Here is a 16,098-nt window from a genome sequence, read left to right on the forward strand (position 1 = left end):
TAGTGGTATTTTTGTAATTTTTAATCATGGTAACGGTTCAAGTAGTGGCAAATTTGCATTTGTCTCTAGATTTTAATCTACGCACCTACATATATTTACATGTGACTTTAATCTACTCCTTAAATCATCTACAATGACAAAATTGTGCTCTTACTCATTCCGAAATTCAACACTAAGGAACAACCAACTAAATTCAAACCTAGAGCAATCTAGCAACTAAATCAAACTAAGAATAAATGTAGATCATCTCTATATATCTAACAATGACAAAGTTACAAACTTTTTCTAAATTAGTTCTACCAAATAAATATATCTAAAAATAAAATATAAACCATCTCACTAACATTAGAGTAGTTAACTCCTCCAAATCTGGAATCCTCAAGGCAAAAATCTTTCCTCCAACCACAAGACGGCAAGAAAAATGGTGGGCAACGTTATTTGCTTGAGCTCGAGCAGTGCTGTTCTGGTCAAGCTGGGGGAGAAGGTGGGCTTTTATACTATTCAGTATCAGTACCGGTTTATTGCTGAAACCGACACTTAAGTATCAGTGCAGGTTACAGCCACAAACCGGTACTTAATAGTCACTATCAATACTAGTTCTTACCCCCTTAGTCATTTTTCGCGCGCTGGACTTTGAGAATCGGCACAGTGTCTCTGACATGCATGCTGCATTGAAGAGATGTTGGGTAGTGTGAATGTGATGGAGATCGATCGGCGCGATCACCTGGTCCTTAATCACACGCTGCAGTGTTATCAGTGGGCAAAAGGATTTCTGCATCCGGATAGACCAGATCGCCATATGATCGTCGGGCATTCAGCAACAATAAGAAACAGTGCCGAGAACGAGGTAAGCTTTTAGCTAGGCCTCCCAGAGAAGCATGGGGCAAGGTACCTGAACTTCGCAGCACGAAAAGCGCCAGATGAAGGTTGTCTTCATTACATCCTGAACGGATGACTTGACGAATTAAAGGTTGTCTGAAGTGCCTCAACATCCACACTTTCATGGAGAAATTAAGCTAGATTCCGGTAGCTTAATCTAACGTTAACTTAATTAGATGTTGCGAACATATATCTGTTTTTTGTTTTCTTTTGTTTTCTCGAAATTTGAAAGACCACGTAAGAATTGCACTACAATGTGTTTCTTTGAACTCAGCTAAACAATCGTAACTTCAGTAAATAAGCTGCAAAAACCCATATCCTTTGCACGAAGGGAAGAAAAAGGCTCAAATTAACCGGTGATAACGGTTGGTAGCAACAAGTTCCAAAACCTTTTGGACCCTAGCTGAGATATTCTTGATTATCCATTGATGAAGTATGAGAAGATATATACACCTTGTGTTTTCCCAAATATATAATTCTCAGCTAACCGAAAAAATATGTGCTCAGCAGTGTCGCCAGCTTGCCATCACATTCTGGATATCATCACACAGTGATAGCAAAGGCAGGACCATAGCAACAAAGGCGACCTACACATGAAAGCAACAGGGATAAGGATGTCAGAAACGAAATGACCAGTCCTTGTGGATCATGCGGAGCATGCACCTACCAACTTATTGGCAAATATTGGCACCAGCACACGATCTTGGATGCACATGCAAGGCAAACCGTCTTCAATACTAGAGCATTGTACACACTAAGACATGCCGAATCATAGCAATGTGACAAAAGAAAGAAAGGTTATGGCCACAAATGTTGACTTGAGAACCAATTCTCGTACTGCAAAGTGACATTCTGGTATGGTGGAGAAAGATGCATGAGGTCGACAAGCGCAAACAATAGATGTTCATGCTCTTCATTATTTGGCATGACTAGGAGAAAGACTCATCCTCTTAGACCTCGCAGATAAAACTGATCAGCAGGCAGAGACATTATTGTCTCATCTGTACATATACATGTCGGCACAATTTCAAAGTGAAAACTTCACTAGAATGTTGCATATGCTTGCTAGGTTTCCCTGTCCAACTGTTAAGCAGCAATCAATCTGGAACTAGTCAAAACTGGTCAGGTGTCATACATGGCCAACCGAACTCGCAGCTTTTACCTTAAGATACAGTAACTTAAGTGGTTATTCATGTTGGTCATACATGTGACCGAGAATCAAAGAACTCAAACACGGCTTCCTTTGTATAATGTCGCTGCAGAGCGATGTGTAAGAAATTAAGTTGAAATGTGATTTGATTTATTTGTGATATGTGATTGATAAGATTGTAGTATCAGTTTGATGAGCTTTGGGTTGTAGGAGCATGTTTATATATTGCAAATATAATCATGTCTGACCAAAGGTGAAAAGGAAATAGAGTTTTATTTTTGTCTTTGAATTCAGAGAAATTGTACTCACCGGATGATCTGGTGTGTAGATTATACACACCGGATAGTCCGGTGATCATAGACAGCACACATCGGAGCTTTTTCTATACAAAGGCAAAACTTGGACTATGCACCGAATGGTCCAATGTTCAGGGGATGTGAACACCGGAGCATTTTCCAAAGAGGTATATTTTTGGTGCCAGGTGGAATTCGACCACCAGATGGTCCGGTACTCCGGTGATGGAGCTCATCACACACTAGATAGTTTTCCAGAGAAGTCTGTTTTTAGTGACAGAGAGAAGATGTACTTACTGGATAATCCGGCGATGAACAAATGAACATCGAAAGGTACACCAAATCATATATCAGAGAGGTTGCAAAATGGGGTCTGATCCAGATGTACTCACCGAATAATCCAGTGATGGGCTTGGTACATATCAGAGAGTTTTCCAGAAGGTTTTTAGCAGAGAAATCAGTGCACAAATCGGATGATCCGGTGTTCAGAGACGGGTACACACCGAAACATCCGGTGTTCACAATTTTTCATGGATTTGGTCCATCGATAGGGATTTTGATGTTGGGATAATTGGAGATATTTTTGGAGGTTTGGAGAAACATGTTTGCTTGTCTAATATTGTGTAGGTGATGGATGCAATTTGGCGGTCAATGACGGGATGATCAGGGCCAAGTGGGGAGTTTGGTGCTAGATGATCAAGGAGGTCGGGCGGAGTCAATGGTGATCCTAGCTATGTACATAGAGGTCAAGCAAAGCATGGAAGGAAGGATGGAGATGATGTGGTGACAAAGTCAAACAAAGGGAATGCCGGTGCAAGTGACAAGGCGGCCCGAGGGATCGTGAGCGAGAGAGACTTTCCAACGGTCAAGATCGCAAGACAGAGTACACGTATTGATATGGGGATGCTTGCTTGGGGTCAAAACAAACTCTTGCATGAGTCTATCAAGGGAGATATTGGCAATGGAGAAAAATGAAGAACTATCTACATGACAACCACAACTAAGAAGGGGGACATAATGTCGAAGGAAATTGTAGCAAAAAGGGAGATATAATGTTGATGAGAATATGATCGTCCTTACAATTGGTGTCATAATTTGTTTTACCATGCATCCAAGCAAAGAGGTATGGTCTTGTGAACTTTTGAAATCATGTATTTTCTTAATTGGTATCATTTGCCTCTTGATTTGGTTGTGTTGTCATCAATCACCAAACATGGGGAGATTGTAGAGAAAATGGCCCTATTACGTCATGATTGTGATTTTGGTGATTAACGACAACATAGTCATTGGGACTAACATGTTTGTTAAGAGTATTTGTTAGTAGGTCTCATGGATGCAATATATGAAGAAACCACCGTAGCGGGACAAAGTTTGATTGAATTGGAAGAAGTCACAGGAAAATTAACTACACCGGATAGTCCGGTGCTCCACCGGGCATGACCGGTCTAACCACCTAGGAATAAAGAGTTTTGGCACTCTGTTCCCTGCTCGCGCTCTAACCGCTGGGCATGCATATCTGACTGACCGAGAATAGAGAGTTTTGGCACTTTGTTCCCTACTCGTGGTCTAATAGAGAGGGTTAGCAGTCTGATCGCCAGCCTATGTCAAAATTCATCATCATGATTTTATAGCAATTGAACGGCCGGCGGTCTGACCGCCAATATCACAGAGGTGTCAAACCAATAGAAATGATCATATTTTGGAGTGTGGCATATATATAGTCACTTGGCTGGTTCAAGAGAGGCATCTAGCACTTCAACACAATACATTTGAGCTATTTCCCTCCTTATCTCTCTCTCTTGGCTTAGTGGTTGCATACTTGAGAGTGTGAGAGCATCTAGTGTGTAACTTTGAAGAGTTTGAGCATTGAGGCACTAGTGATCCTTCAAGCAAGCATCATCGACTTGTTACTCTTAGAGGTTGCCACCTCCTAGATGGTTTGGAGGTTGTTACATTGTTGAGCACTTCAAAGAAGATTGTGAAGGAGCCACGACGGTGATTGTGAGAGGCTTTGAGCAGGCCTTACCAGAGTGGCAAAGTGCTACTGTCACGTCCCAAATCCTTAATCACGTAATTAAGCATAATCATGCTTTTTCAGCATTATGTTTAATTTTGCGTAATTGTAAATTCGGAATATTAATGCACTTCTTTAAAAGTCAATTAGATGAGAGAAAGAAATTTGGGAGAGAAAAGAATGAAATTCGCAGTCAAAATAGACCTTTTTTCTCTAAAATGTGGGCCTCACTTGTGAGCCAACCACCCCACCTCTCTATGGGAAGCAGCCCCACCTGCCTTCTCTCTCTCCTACCTCACTCTCCCGTGCTCTCTCTCCACTCGTGCAGCAGCTAGGAGCTCCCCCTCTCACCCCCTCTCTCTCAAACTCTCTCAAACTCCCTCAAATCTGAGCTCAAGAGGAGGAATTAAGGTATGCATGTGGTACCATTGCATTCTCTAGCTGATGAGCTGCTCATCTATCCAATTCATTTTCATGTTTGTGGAAGATTCGAGTAGTTCTTGAAGTTCTTGGCGTTCTTGAGCTTTTTTTAGCAAAAATGGAGTTTTGGGCTAATATGAGCTCTAGAGTTGTGTTGCTAGTTGATGAGTAAGTTTCAGGACCCTTGGACTACACCTAACATGTTCCCTTTTGCTTGGAAAAGATCACAACTCGAATCGACCAAAAATCCACTCGAGAGCAGTTTTCTGGGCTGACCCGGATATTCCGGCCTCACCTGGATACTCCGAATTCAGCAGAAATCGTCCGTTGAATTCTGTTCAAAATTGGTTAGGGTTTAGAATGCAAGATGGGTTTAGAATCCTTTGGATAGAGCATACACACGTTTGTGTAGCACAAATTTGTAAAGTGAGTCGAATCACCAGGGAAAAAGTTGTGGAAGAACCCAAGTCTGTATCATCTGGATAATCCGGGTAAGCCTATAGACTCCAGGTAGTTGTGTTAATGAATAACCGAGAGCCTCTCCCAGAGTGTCCGGCACATCCCGGATAGTCCGGACCAACCCGGAGGTTCCGGGTTAAGTTAGAATAGTGGCTAACCGAGCGCCTTCACCGGAGGATGGCCCAGAGGCTTCGGAATCCGGGTATTCCGGATACTCCCGGTTAGACAAGCAAAAGGCTGTAACAAAGTGCCTCTTCCGGAGATTCACCCGGAGGATCCGAACCCGGACACTCCGAACCAACCCGGATACTCCAGATGGCCGTTATTTTCCAGATTTCGCTAGATCGTTTAGTATTGCATTGATTCACGTCTTATACTTTCTAGCATGTTGTTGAGAATTGTGGCATACCTTGTTGCATTTATTCATGCTCATCATTGCACGTGTTCTTGTTAAGCGAACAAGGAGCCAGAGCGGGAGGCGACCGTGGTCGAAGACAACTCTAATCTTCCAGATTTCTGCGAGTGTTGCGTGGGTAACTATGGGCAGCCACCTGAGCAGCAAGGCAAGCATCTATCATATTGCACCTTTGTCGAATTTAATGAAATATAAATATTGATAACCTATGCTTCTGTATAGGTTTGCATGTATAGGGAGTCGATGTCGGATTTTTATGGGTAGAATCTATGTTGATTGCATAATCCCTACCTTGAATTGTTCATCTATATCCTTGTAGCCTTGGTAACGTGGTAAATATCTAAGAGTCGATCAAAATGCTTAGCAATGCATAGATCCTCAGTAGAAGACGAGCAATGGTTCGACCGTGGTTCGCGAGCTTAGTGCTTACTACTTGTTCACGTATATGGCTATGTGGATGTTGGTTGGATGAGTGGTGAGTATGAGACGAGATGTGGGCGGTATTAAGGGTGACGTCTACCTCGAAGGAAAGTCCTGGGGGTAGTTCGGGAGAGGAACCCAGGCACCGTAGACCGCTTGCATCGTTTAAGGCCGATCGTCGGGGTAGTTGGCTTTAGCACCTAACTTACTCACTACATGCCTATCTAATGGTAAGGCGAGCTGAATACCTTCACAGTTATGGCTTTGTGGGCCTGAACATCGATGGTGTGAGCGGGCAGGCTTGTAAGTGGGACTAGTTTGCTCCAGGAGTAGTTCTAGTATCACCGCTCCGAGGGATGCACGATCCACACGGTTGGGGCTGGTTGGGAAAGGTTGTCACGAGTACCCCCTTGTGTGCACTTTAGCGGGTGGCACAAGCCGTATGATCCTCGTGTCGTGTGGGTCTAGGAGTATCCCCCTACAAGGTGTATAAACAGTTCGAACTGCCGCGCTCTCGGTCATGAGCATGCTATTGTTTCATTTGCACCTAGTCGTAGAGTTCTCATTTGTGGGTGATGGTTTGGATATGTGGTTGATGGTTCGGTTATTATGGTGATGGATGAGTTGGTTCATTTTACTTATATGTTCAAGTGCTTATGTTACATTTATGTTACAGTTTTATTTATGTTCAGTTGGTTATTGTAGGGTAGAATGGCATGTTTGGTTAAGTATAGGTGCTCACACATATTTATCTAGGTTGCTTACCGCATATGTTTTACTTAACCTTGTGACCTGTCCTTGCTAACAGCTCAAAGCATAATCCTTGGAGTCGGAATATTATATACTCAGGGTGCTACCCTTAAGTTGATGCAGGTGTTGCTGCTGCCGAGGAAGAGGCTGTCTTTGGCTACTTCGTGCCTGCCGATCAGGGTGGCAGGCAAGAGTACTTCATTCTAATCTAGGAGGTAGTGCTTTTGGGACGGTGCCTAAGGGCATGTGGCACCACTCTCTCTTTTATTGTATAGGTTTCTTCCGCTGCATAGTTGTTGTTTCCCTTTTGCTGTAAATTGTTGGAAACCGTTGCATGTTTAAGGAACTTGTAATATAATGTTAATTACTTGCTGTTTATTAAGCTATGTTGTGATGTATCATGTTGGAAGGCATGTGTTCCGATCTTGGGTATAAAACACGTGCCAAGACTACCAAAGCGTTATTCGGGTTAATCGTTAAAGTCGTGATTAAGTAAATGATCGACTTAATGATTAATTCAAATACTATATAGACGGTTCCTCACAGCGTAGTATCAGAGCTTGGTTTAATGAAGTAGCCTAAACATAATTAGAACGTTGTTTAGTAAGTGGTTAACTTCACTAAGCAACTCACTAAAATTTTCTTCGTGCATTTTCTTTCCAATATGTATGAACCTGCTATATTATGCCCCTAAGTATAACGTATGTAGTTGTGATGCTTGATTAGGTGAGATGCATTAGAGAAAGATACGTGTAGTTCAGACGCGAGCATGCTTTCATGTTTCATTGCTCATTTTGCATTATGCCTTTGAATATGCATTTTCATCATTATGTAGTATACGGATCCAAATAAGCGAGGTTTGACATAGCAAGGTAGCATTAGTTGGAGTTTGATCAGTTTTACCTATGTCGGAATTTAACATTTCACATCTCTTTCTTCTCATCGCCACAACAATATGAGAACCTGTGGCAATTGGGAGATCTTCCCGAGGGTTCTAATGAGAACAACCCTCTACCACCTCCATCGTCGAGCATGGCGGATGTCCTAATACAAATCGAGCAAAACTGCCAAGCTCAGACGGCGCTCCTCGAGGCTCTCGTGCACAATACGGCCCCTCAAGGAGCAGGTGGGGCCGGTCACCGAGATGATTTCTCAGATTTCCTATGGACTCGGCCACCTACCTTCACGCGTGTTAAGGATCCACTCGACGCCGACCATTGGCTTCACACCATCGAATAGAAGCTCGCTCTCCTTCGGTGCGAGGACCACGAGAAGGCGCTTTTCGCCGCCCATCAACTTCAGGGTGTGGCGGGCACGTGGTGGTCCAACTATTTAGCTATGCACCCCGCCAATCATCGGGTGTCTTGGGCGGAGTTCCACCAGGCATTCCGCGACTTTCACATTCCTAAAGGCCTCATGGAGATCAAGAGGTGAGAGTTCATGGACCTCAAGCAAGGAGGCAGAACCGTCATGGAGTACGTGTAGGTGTTCAACCACCTTGCGCAATATGCTTAGGATGAGGTCGACACTGACAAGCAGAAGCAATACCGCTTTGTCAATGGCCTCAACTCGAAGATGCAGGACCGGCTGTCTGCACACGAGTTCACCGACTTCAACAAGTTGGTGAGCACGTCCCTCACAGTGGAGTTCAAGCTCAAGAACCACCAAGAGGTTTTTAGTGTAACTTTTTCATCGTAGCTCCGTTTTAAGCGATTCTTGCATTACTAGATTCATTTCTCCGAGCTCTATCTTTCTAGATAGGTTTTGTCTTGTTTTCTTTTGTTTTTTGTTATGTTCTTAGTGTATTTTATTGTATGCTTTGTTGGTAATTGTGCGATTAGTCGACAACATCTCAGATCAATTTGAGGAACGTCAAGATCAAGAGCTAGGATACATTGAGCAACAGCAAGGAGAAGTCAAGTGTCCTTGATCATCTTGAACCTATGATTTAAACTGTTTTGTTTTACAAAATTGTATGCAGTGTCTGTCAATATGATGAGTAGTCACCTATGTTAGGGTTTTCCCTAGATTTTCCCTTACAATCCCTTGAAACCTAGATGGTTTATGGTTAAGTATCTTTGGTGGGTAGATTTCTTAGCTATGCTTTTGGGATACTGGAAAGTGTCATAATCTTGACTGATAAACATATGCAATAATGGTGGTTAACTTGTTAATGGTTTAGCAACATGGAAACTTATGCCTTGAGCATAGGGATGTTGGTGATAGTGGTCATGGTTATGTGGTTGGTTTAGTGTTTTCTCTAGTGACCTAATTAAGGACCGGTTCGTGGAATGACAACCAGAGAAGTTCTGTACAAATACGAGACTGATATGGGTAGACTTAGCCGATTAATTAGGGTTCTTCCAGTGTTGTGTGGACCAGATGAGAGGCGTGGATGAGGGAAGTTAATTCTCAGAAACCACAGGGCACAAGAGGGGCTTCTAGGTGGCAGCACCTAGCTGTAAAACCTAGAGTGTTGGTGACACATACTGGGAGGATTCTTTGTAAAGGCTTCGTAGTGATCTCCTGGCAACACATCACTGGCGTGTGTATGGTGCTTGGCCAGCATTGTCACATGGAGACTTTAGTCATCTGCTTGCAGGTGATGAAATCACGACTCGTGGGAAAGTTGTACAATCTCTGCAGAGTATAAAATCTGATATATCAACCGCGCTCATAGTCATGAGAGACTTGGACCCTCACATGATTAGTTGGTTTTGGATATGGATTATGGTTATGGTCATGGTCTTGTTGGTATAGGAGGTACTGGATGGTGATGGTTTATGGATGTACCTTTGGATGGATGGTTGTTGGGTGGTTTGGGTTACATTCACTTAATAACTGCTTAATGTTTTTGAGTCCAAATATCTTTTTTTTACTCGCATTTATGCAAATATACCATGTGTTAGCCTATTCTTGTTGAAAGCCTACATATCATTATTTTCCCACACTTGCTGAGTATTCTATGTGCTCACCCTTGTTATCTCCCACAATACATATACTGCTCAGTGGAGAACTTTCAAGATTTCCAAGACGATGACCTGGTGTTCTAGGATTGTGTCTTCCGGTCGATGCCTATGGAGTGCTTGGTCATCGATGCTTTCGTCCTGTTGCCGTTGTTTAGCTAATAGAGTTGTTTAGGTGAAGTATTTAATGTAAAAGTTTAACGATTGTAAGTTAAAGTATTGCTTTTGTTACTTCACCTATGATGTCTTTATGTGTGATGAACTTCCTGGGCACACATAAGCCGCTTCTGGTTTTGTCTGTTAAAATCAGGTGTGACAAACAGGGCACACTTTCATTGGACGAGGATCTACGACATGACCAACAATGAATTCGAGCTCATGTGCCGTCGTAGGTATTTTTTAGGGTATAGCACAGGAGACACCATGCAACAACGTCAACTTAGACCTCACAAGGTGAAGTGCATATGCAATAAGCCAAAACTGCACCATATCCCGTGCTCGCATGTCTTAGCCGCTTGCAGGGACATGGGCGGCAATGACAGATCATAGTACGTAGCACTGTACTTCATGATAGATGCATTGAGTAGCACATGGCTTCCAAAGATGCGGTCCTTCAACATCGGAAGTAGCTACAAACCGATCGATGCACGGATCCTGGAAGGCCTAGATCCATAAGGCTGCAAGGTGACATGGATGAAGTAGATGTTGTTAATTGCCTACGTAATTGTAAACTTTGCAAACAACTTGGCCATGATAGGAGGACATGCTCGACCAGGCAGTAAACTACCACGCACTATCGAATTGTAGTGTTTTAGAGTTGTTGCATTTTATTGAACCATAAAGCTTGTTTTTCACCTATTTATTGAACCATGAAGCTTGTAACATATTCTAATTTGGTATTCACATACTTATTGAACCATGAAGAGTGTAGTATATTCTTTTTTGTTATTCACATACGTATTGAAACATGAAGCTTGTAATATATTCATATTTGTTGTTCACCTACTTCTTGAACTATGTAGCTTGAAATCATTGTCATGGCTTATGCTGGTCTTCCTGAGCTTCTTCAGCAGCGGTACGACAACAACCATAGGAGTCAGATGATTTTCACAGGGCAGCAGGTACCACGATTATATGTGCTTTTTAATTGTCAAGATAATTTGCTACTAACTTAGTACATGTATTGGATACCTTTTGCAGTTGCTTTCGTTGCGAGCCCGGAGTGTCCAGACGATTAAGGAGTTGGACCCTCGATTCCACGAGCCACTCGCACGAACAAGCTTACTACCTTTCGCTTTCATGATGGTCGGTTTTCCCATAGCGGGTGGTGACAGGACACCTCTCCCGCCAATTGAGGAACCACTGCTCACAGGTCTCGTCGACCAGGGTTACCACGAGCAAGTCACGGCCAAGCTCCGACTCCCTAACACCTTGCTTCTCCTTTTCTCTTTTCCCTTATGCGCCATAGAACCGCAAGTCAAGTGTCGGCACGGCATACGATAAACAGCTTACCTTACCATTAGATCAGCATGTGGTGAATACAGAAAGTGCTAGAACCAACTGCATCGACGGACGGCCTTGAACGATGCAAGCGGTCTATGGCATCTGGGCTCCTCTCCTGAACTACCCAGACAACTCCTCCTGGGCAGATAATACCCCTAACACCGCCCACATCTTGCCTCAATCTCACATCTCAACCATAATCTCAACCTCATCTTTGTATTTATGAACAGTGATTAAGCCTTAGGCTCGCAAACAACGGCAACATCGTCGCTCAATTTCTACCGAGGACTTAAGCATTGCTAAGCATTTCGAATAATCCTCGAAGCTACACACCAACTATATCATGAAGGGTACAAGGATAAGGATTCATCAATAAGTCAAGGTAGAGACAATGCATCAACATAGATTCCACCCATATCAGCCCGACACTGGACTCAACACATGCAAACATACATAAAGCATAATTTATCAATTTAGACTCCATTTAATTTGAACAAAAGGTGTAGTACGCTTAGATGCTTACCTTGCTGCTCCGAGTTTGCTCGATACTTCCTGCACAGAACTCACAGAAAAGCGGAAGGTTGGCATTGTCCTCGGTCACGCTCGCATCACGCTCCGGACCTTCGTTCAGTACAGAAGAACGCATGCAATGATGAGCATGAACGACATGGAATGACGGATGCTCCACAGTGTCTGACAACAATGGAGATGCAATGCATCATGCATAAGTTCTAAAGGATTAAAGATTTTCCTTAGTTTGAATTATCGTTAAGCATCTAATCATTTCCTGGATTAATTAAACTTAACATAAAGCTTAACCCTAAATAGAAATTTAACCATATCTAACATATAGATGATTGTTTTTGCTGCACAGGGTATATCAAAATAGTATTAACAAAATTGACCTCATCAATTCTGGAGTTATCAATAATTAACTATGAATTAACAAAGCTTAAGTCCATCTTCATTAACTAATGAAATTCCAGTATATATTTCACAGCTCCTACTATTTTTAACATGTATATTATGATCATACAAACCTAAAAAAATTGATTTCACAATTTTGGAGCAACTTTTGATTTTCTATGCATTTTACAAGTTTCAGCCGAATTAATAGTTGAACAATAAACCAATTTTGCAGTTTCCGATTTAATCCGAATATTAAAAGGCTAAAAATTCTTTTTCACCCAGGGAACTCTAGCCATAGCCATGAGCAGTGGGGTCGGGCCCATGCCGACCAGGTCAAAATCGACCCGAGGCTGGGCGGCACAGTGTCGAGCCAGCCGGCGGCGAGGGAGCGGTGGAGCTCGGCCGGGGAGGACAGCAACGGATTCATCGCGACGCGAGGAGTTCGTTCTTGGCACTCACGGCCGATGAGCCCGACTAGAGTTGGGCCAGCGGCGGGCAGCCATAGGCGGCGGCGCTCGGTCGCCGAGGAAAGTCGTGCCAGTGATGAGCCGAATGGAAAAGCGCGCATGCACTAGCTACACGAGGGAACGAGGGAGCTCACCACGCAGATGGTTGACACAAGGAGACAACGGTGAGGCAGCTCAGCGGTGGAGAGGCGGAGATGGGTGCCGGAGGCGGGGAAGATGGCACGACCGAGCTTGATTCGCGCGAGAAAAGGCGGGGAAGGCAACGGAGGGCGTCAGGTGATCCACCCCGGTGCTTCACCTGGCTGGGCTGAGGCTAGTCAGAGCTCGGGCACGACAGATTGGACGGTGGTGCGTGTGCGTGCTGTGCTCAGCTGGGCTCTGCTTTGGGCACGCGCGAGAGGAAATGAGGGAGAGAGAGAGAAAGCGGGCAGCAGGGGGGATAAGGACGCACTGAGCTCACTGGAAGGGCAGAGGCGTGCCACAATGGCCGGCCACGAGCTCAGCTCTGCCGTCCAGAGCAAAGAGGCCAAGTGGACTGAAGAGGATGACGAGTGGACCGTGATGAACAGTAACCAGCAGAAACAAAAGATCTTCCCCTCTGTTCTGATCCAAATGAAGGACTTCCCATGCCCCAAAATTCCTGGTTCAAATTTTGTTGTACTCTGTAATTTATGTGCAACCTATTTTAGCTTGTTTGACCCCAATAGTCTGAGCCAATTTCCAATTAAAATTCTCCAAAGATGCAAGCTTTTCTAACTTGGTTAATTTTTATGCCTTCAAAGTAATACCAAAAATTCGGGAAAATTCACTTATATTCTTCACATGGTATGGACTAATTTCTAAAATTGTTTCCAGCTATATGTTTCATAGCAACTTTGTAAGATGCTTCACAATGCACCAATTAATATTGATTTTAACAGTTTATGTTTAACTTGAATTTCATGCCAAAACTTCCTCAAATAATAAACATGATGCTAATAATGTTCATGATGCTTAATGGCATGCTTAAGCAATTTGGGCTATCACAAAACTCCCCCCCCCCCTTAAAGAATCTCATCCCGAGATTCGGGTAGAGTGTGGGGAATTGAGAGTTCCCAAAATGGAATGATGATAGCATCACCGGATGATACGATGGTGATACAAGGGCATACTTCTCAGATCTCGGAAAACTCCCAAGTCTCTGAGGGCTATATTCACCTAGACAAGCAAATCCTTCAACAAGAACTTCACATGAAAATAGCAGACGTTGTGTGAGCGATGATGGGGTCATCATCCGTTCTCATCTCAGTTCACTGACATGATAAAGTAACAAGTCCCACTTATACTCATGAGAGAACAAAAGTAGGGTGTTCTTCTTGGGAACTTGATGGTGATTGTGTACATATATAAGAAAAATAGGAATACAAGATTCCTACTAAACCACGGGTGGTGTTGGCAGGACTATGGAACTTTCATATACTCAAAAGTGAATGCATCTCAACATTATGCAGGGTGTTTCATGATGCCTATATTACTACAGCACCATTTACACGCTGTGAGAAATAGAAACTAATGCAACACTCGCAATTTGGAGAAAACTCAGGATAATCGGTGTGAAGCCGATCCTCACGTTCCCACATCGCTTTGCCTTCGGAGTGATTACACCATTGAACCTTAAGAAACTTAATCGACTTGCGTCGCATCTTCCGTTCGGCTTCATCTAGAATACGAATAGGATGTTCGCAATAGGAGAGATCTAGCTGCAATTCTTGGTTTGTAACTTCAATGACTTTGGTTGGGACTCGAAGGTATTTCTTCAATTGAGAGACATAGAAGACGTTGTGCACGGGGGAGACGACGGGCGAGAGTAGTGCTATCTACTCGTGAGATGTCGTTTTGGGTGGTGCTTATGGGTACATGGCATAACCCGTCTTTTATCATTCTCGTATTTATTTCCACTGCGTAGTAACTCTAATCAACAAGAAGTTAAATTGTCTTTTGTCCTCTTAGTGGTCGTGTTATATACACTATGACGAAATTGTAATAACTTAAAGACTTGTAATATAATTTTATTACTCACTCTTTATTATATCTTGATGTGACTAATCATGTTGTAAATGCTTATGTTCCGATCTTGGTATAAAACACTTGTCGGAACTACCGAAATTAGATTCTGGTTAATTATTGTGGTCGTGATTGTATAAATGATCATCCTAATAATTAATTAGAATATAATTTAAACAGTTACCCACAGTTCAAGTCCTGGAACAAATGTTGTGAGCTGCACACAAAATATTCTAAAGAACAGCTAATGTAGTTATATCTCCCACCTACTCTTTACGTTTCATATGTCATACCAATTCAGATTGTGTCATTGTACTTACAGTTATATGGTTTATTTGTGTTTCAAGGATTGCTCCTGGATGATATTTCAACTACACTAAAGACAGCTCTTAGATGATGGTTGAACTACACATGGCTTATTGATTGAGCTTAAGTCTTGTGATCATACTCGGCTTACACTTCTTAGGTGATGCTAATAACTTCAACTTTAAGTGAACCATGTAACTTGAAAAGAAGTACCGCTGTGTATTGGTTGTTTCGCACACAAAAACATAGTGAGGAGGGCACTGGTGAGGATAGAAGTCGAGTAGGAGAGCATATGTGTGGCAGCAATAAAGGACATAGCGGTCGCACTGGTGACAGTTGGGCGTGACGAGCACTCGTATACTCGAGAGCAAGTAGGACCATAAGAGGCTGTGCGGCAATTGGTGCCTAGGATTGGTAGGGAACTGATGTGCGCCATGCTAGAGAACGAGCTGAGCGACCTCGGTGCTCGTGTTGTGGATCAAAAGTAGTACAAGAGGACAAAGGGTGAGCATATGCTGGTTAGTATGATCTTACATGTCGGTGGTGACACGACATGTACACTTTAGCTTTATATATGTGTGATATATGTGCATAGTTACTAATAATTGTAAAATAGATCGACGACAATAACCGAAAATCCCAGTGCTTAGTGGACCAAGGATTCAAGTGCCAGTCAAAACCATCTCCAGCGGCTTTCGTTATCCTCTTGCCAGATCAATCAAACTAGAATTATTACTACTCGATTCCTCGTCAAACCCTCGTGTGTGATTCTCGGAATATGCAAAACTTGTGCTTTGCATTTTAATGCGTCCCGTTTAGAAGGTGCTAGCAACTCTTTAGTATCAACTTTTTTTACAAAATGAAAAGTTTTATTAACTCTTATCATTATATCAAAATAATATAACTGCATAAGTGTTTATATTAACTTCATGTATGAAAGATGCATATAGCCAATCTAGGATCGATGTACAGATCGGTCTTCAAAACAAAAATCACAGATAAATGTGATGAGCATGCTGCTGCAAGAGGCGCGCCCAGCAACTCTTCTAGGATAGAAAACAATGGACGGCAAAGGAAACTCGAGTCTCCGCGATGTTCGGATCA

At 42.9% G+C, this 16,098-nt stretch overlaps 1 long non-coding RNA gene across 1 annotated transcript; it reads right to left on the minus strand.

Annotated features, from left to right (window-relative positions):
* Positions 1 to 1,227: 1,227 nt before the first annotated feature.
* Positions 1,228 to 13,063, minus strand: LOC133902515 (uncharacterized). Its single transcript, XR_009906870.1, has 3 exons — positions 12,780 to 13,063; positions 11,793 to 11,890; positions 1,228 to 1,466 (listed from the first exon to the last, which is right to left on the minus strand). It is a non-coding gene; the product is annotated as an uncharacterized LOC133902515 (long non-coding RNA).
* Between the last annotated feature and the right edge of the window lie 3,035 nt (positions 13,064 to 16,098).

The sequence above is a fragment of the Phragmites australis genome, chromosome 20, assembly GCF_958298935.1.
Source record: "Phragmites australis chromosome 20, lpPhrAust1.1, whole genome shotgun sequence".
Classification (NCBI taxonomy): domain Eukaryota; kingdom Viridiplantae; phylum Streptophyta; class Magnoliopsida; order Poales; family Poaceae; genus Phragmites; species Phragmites australis.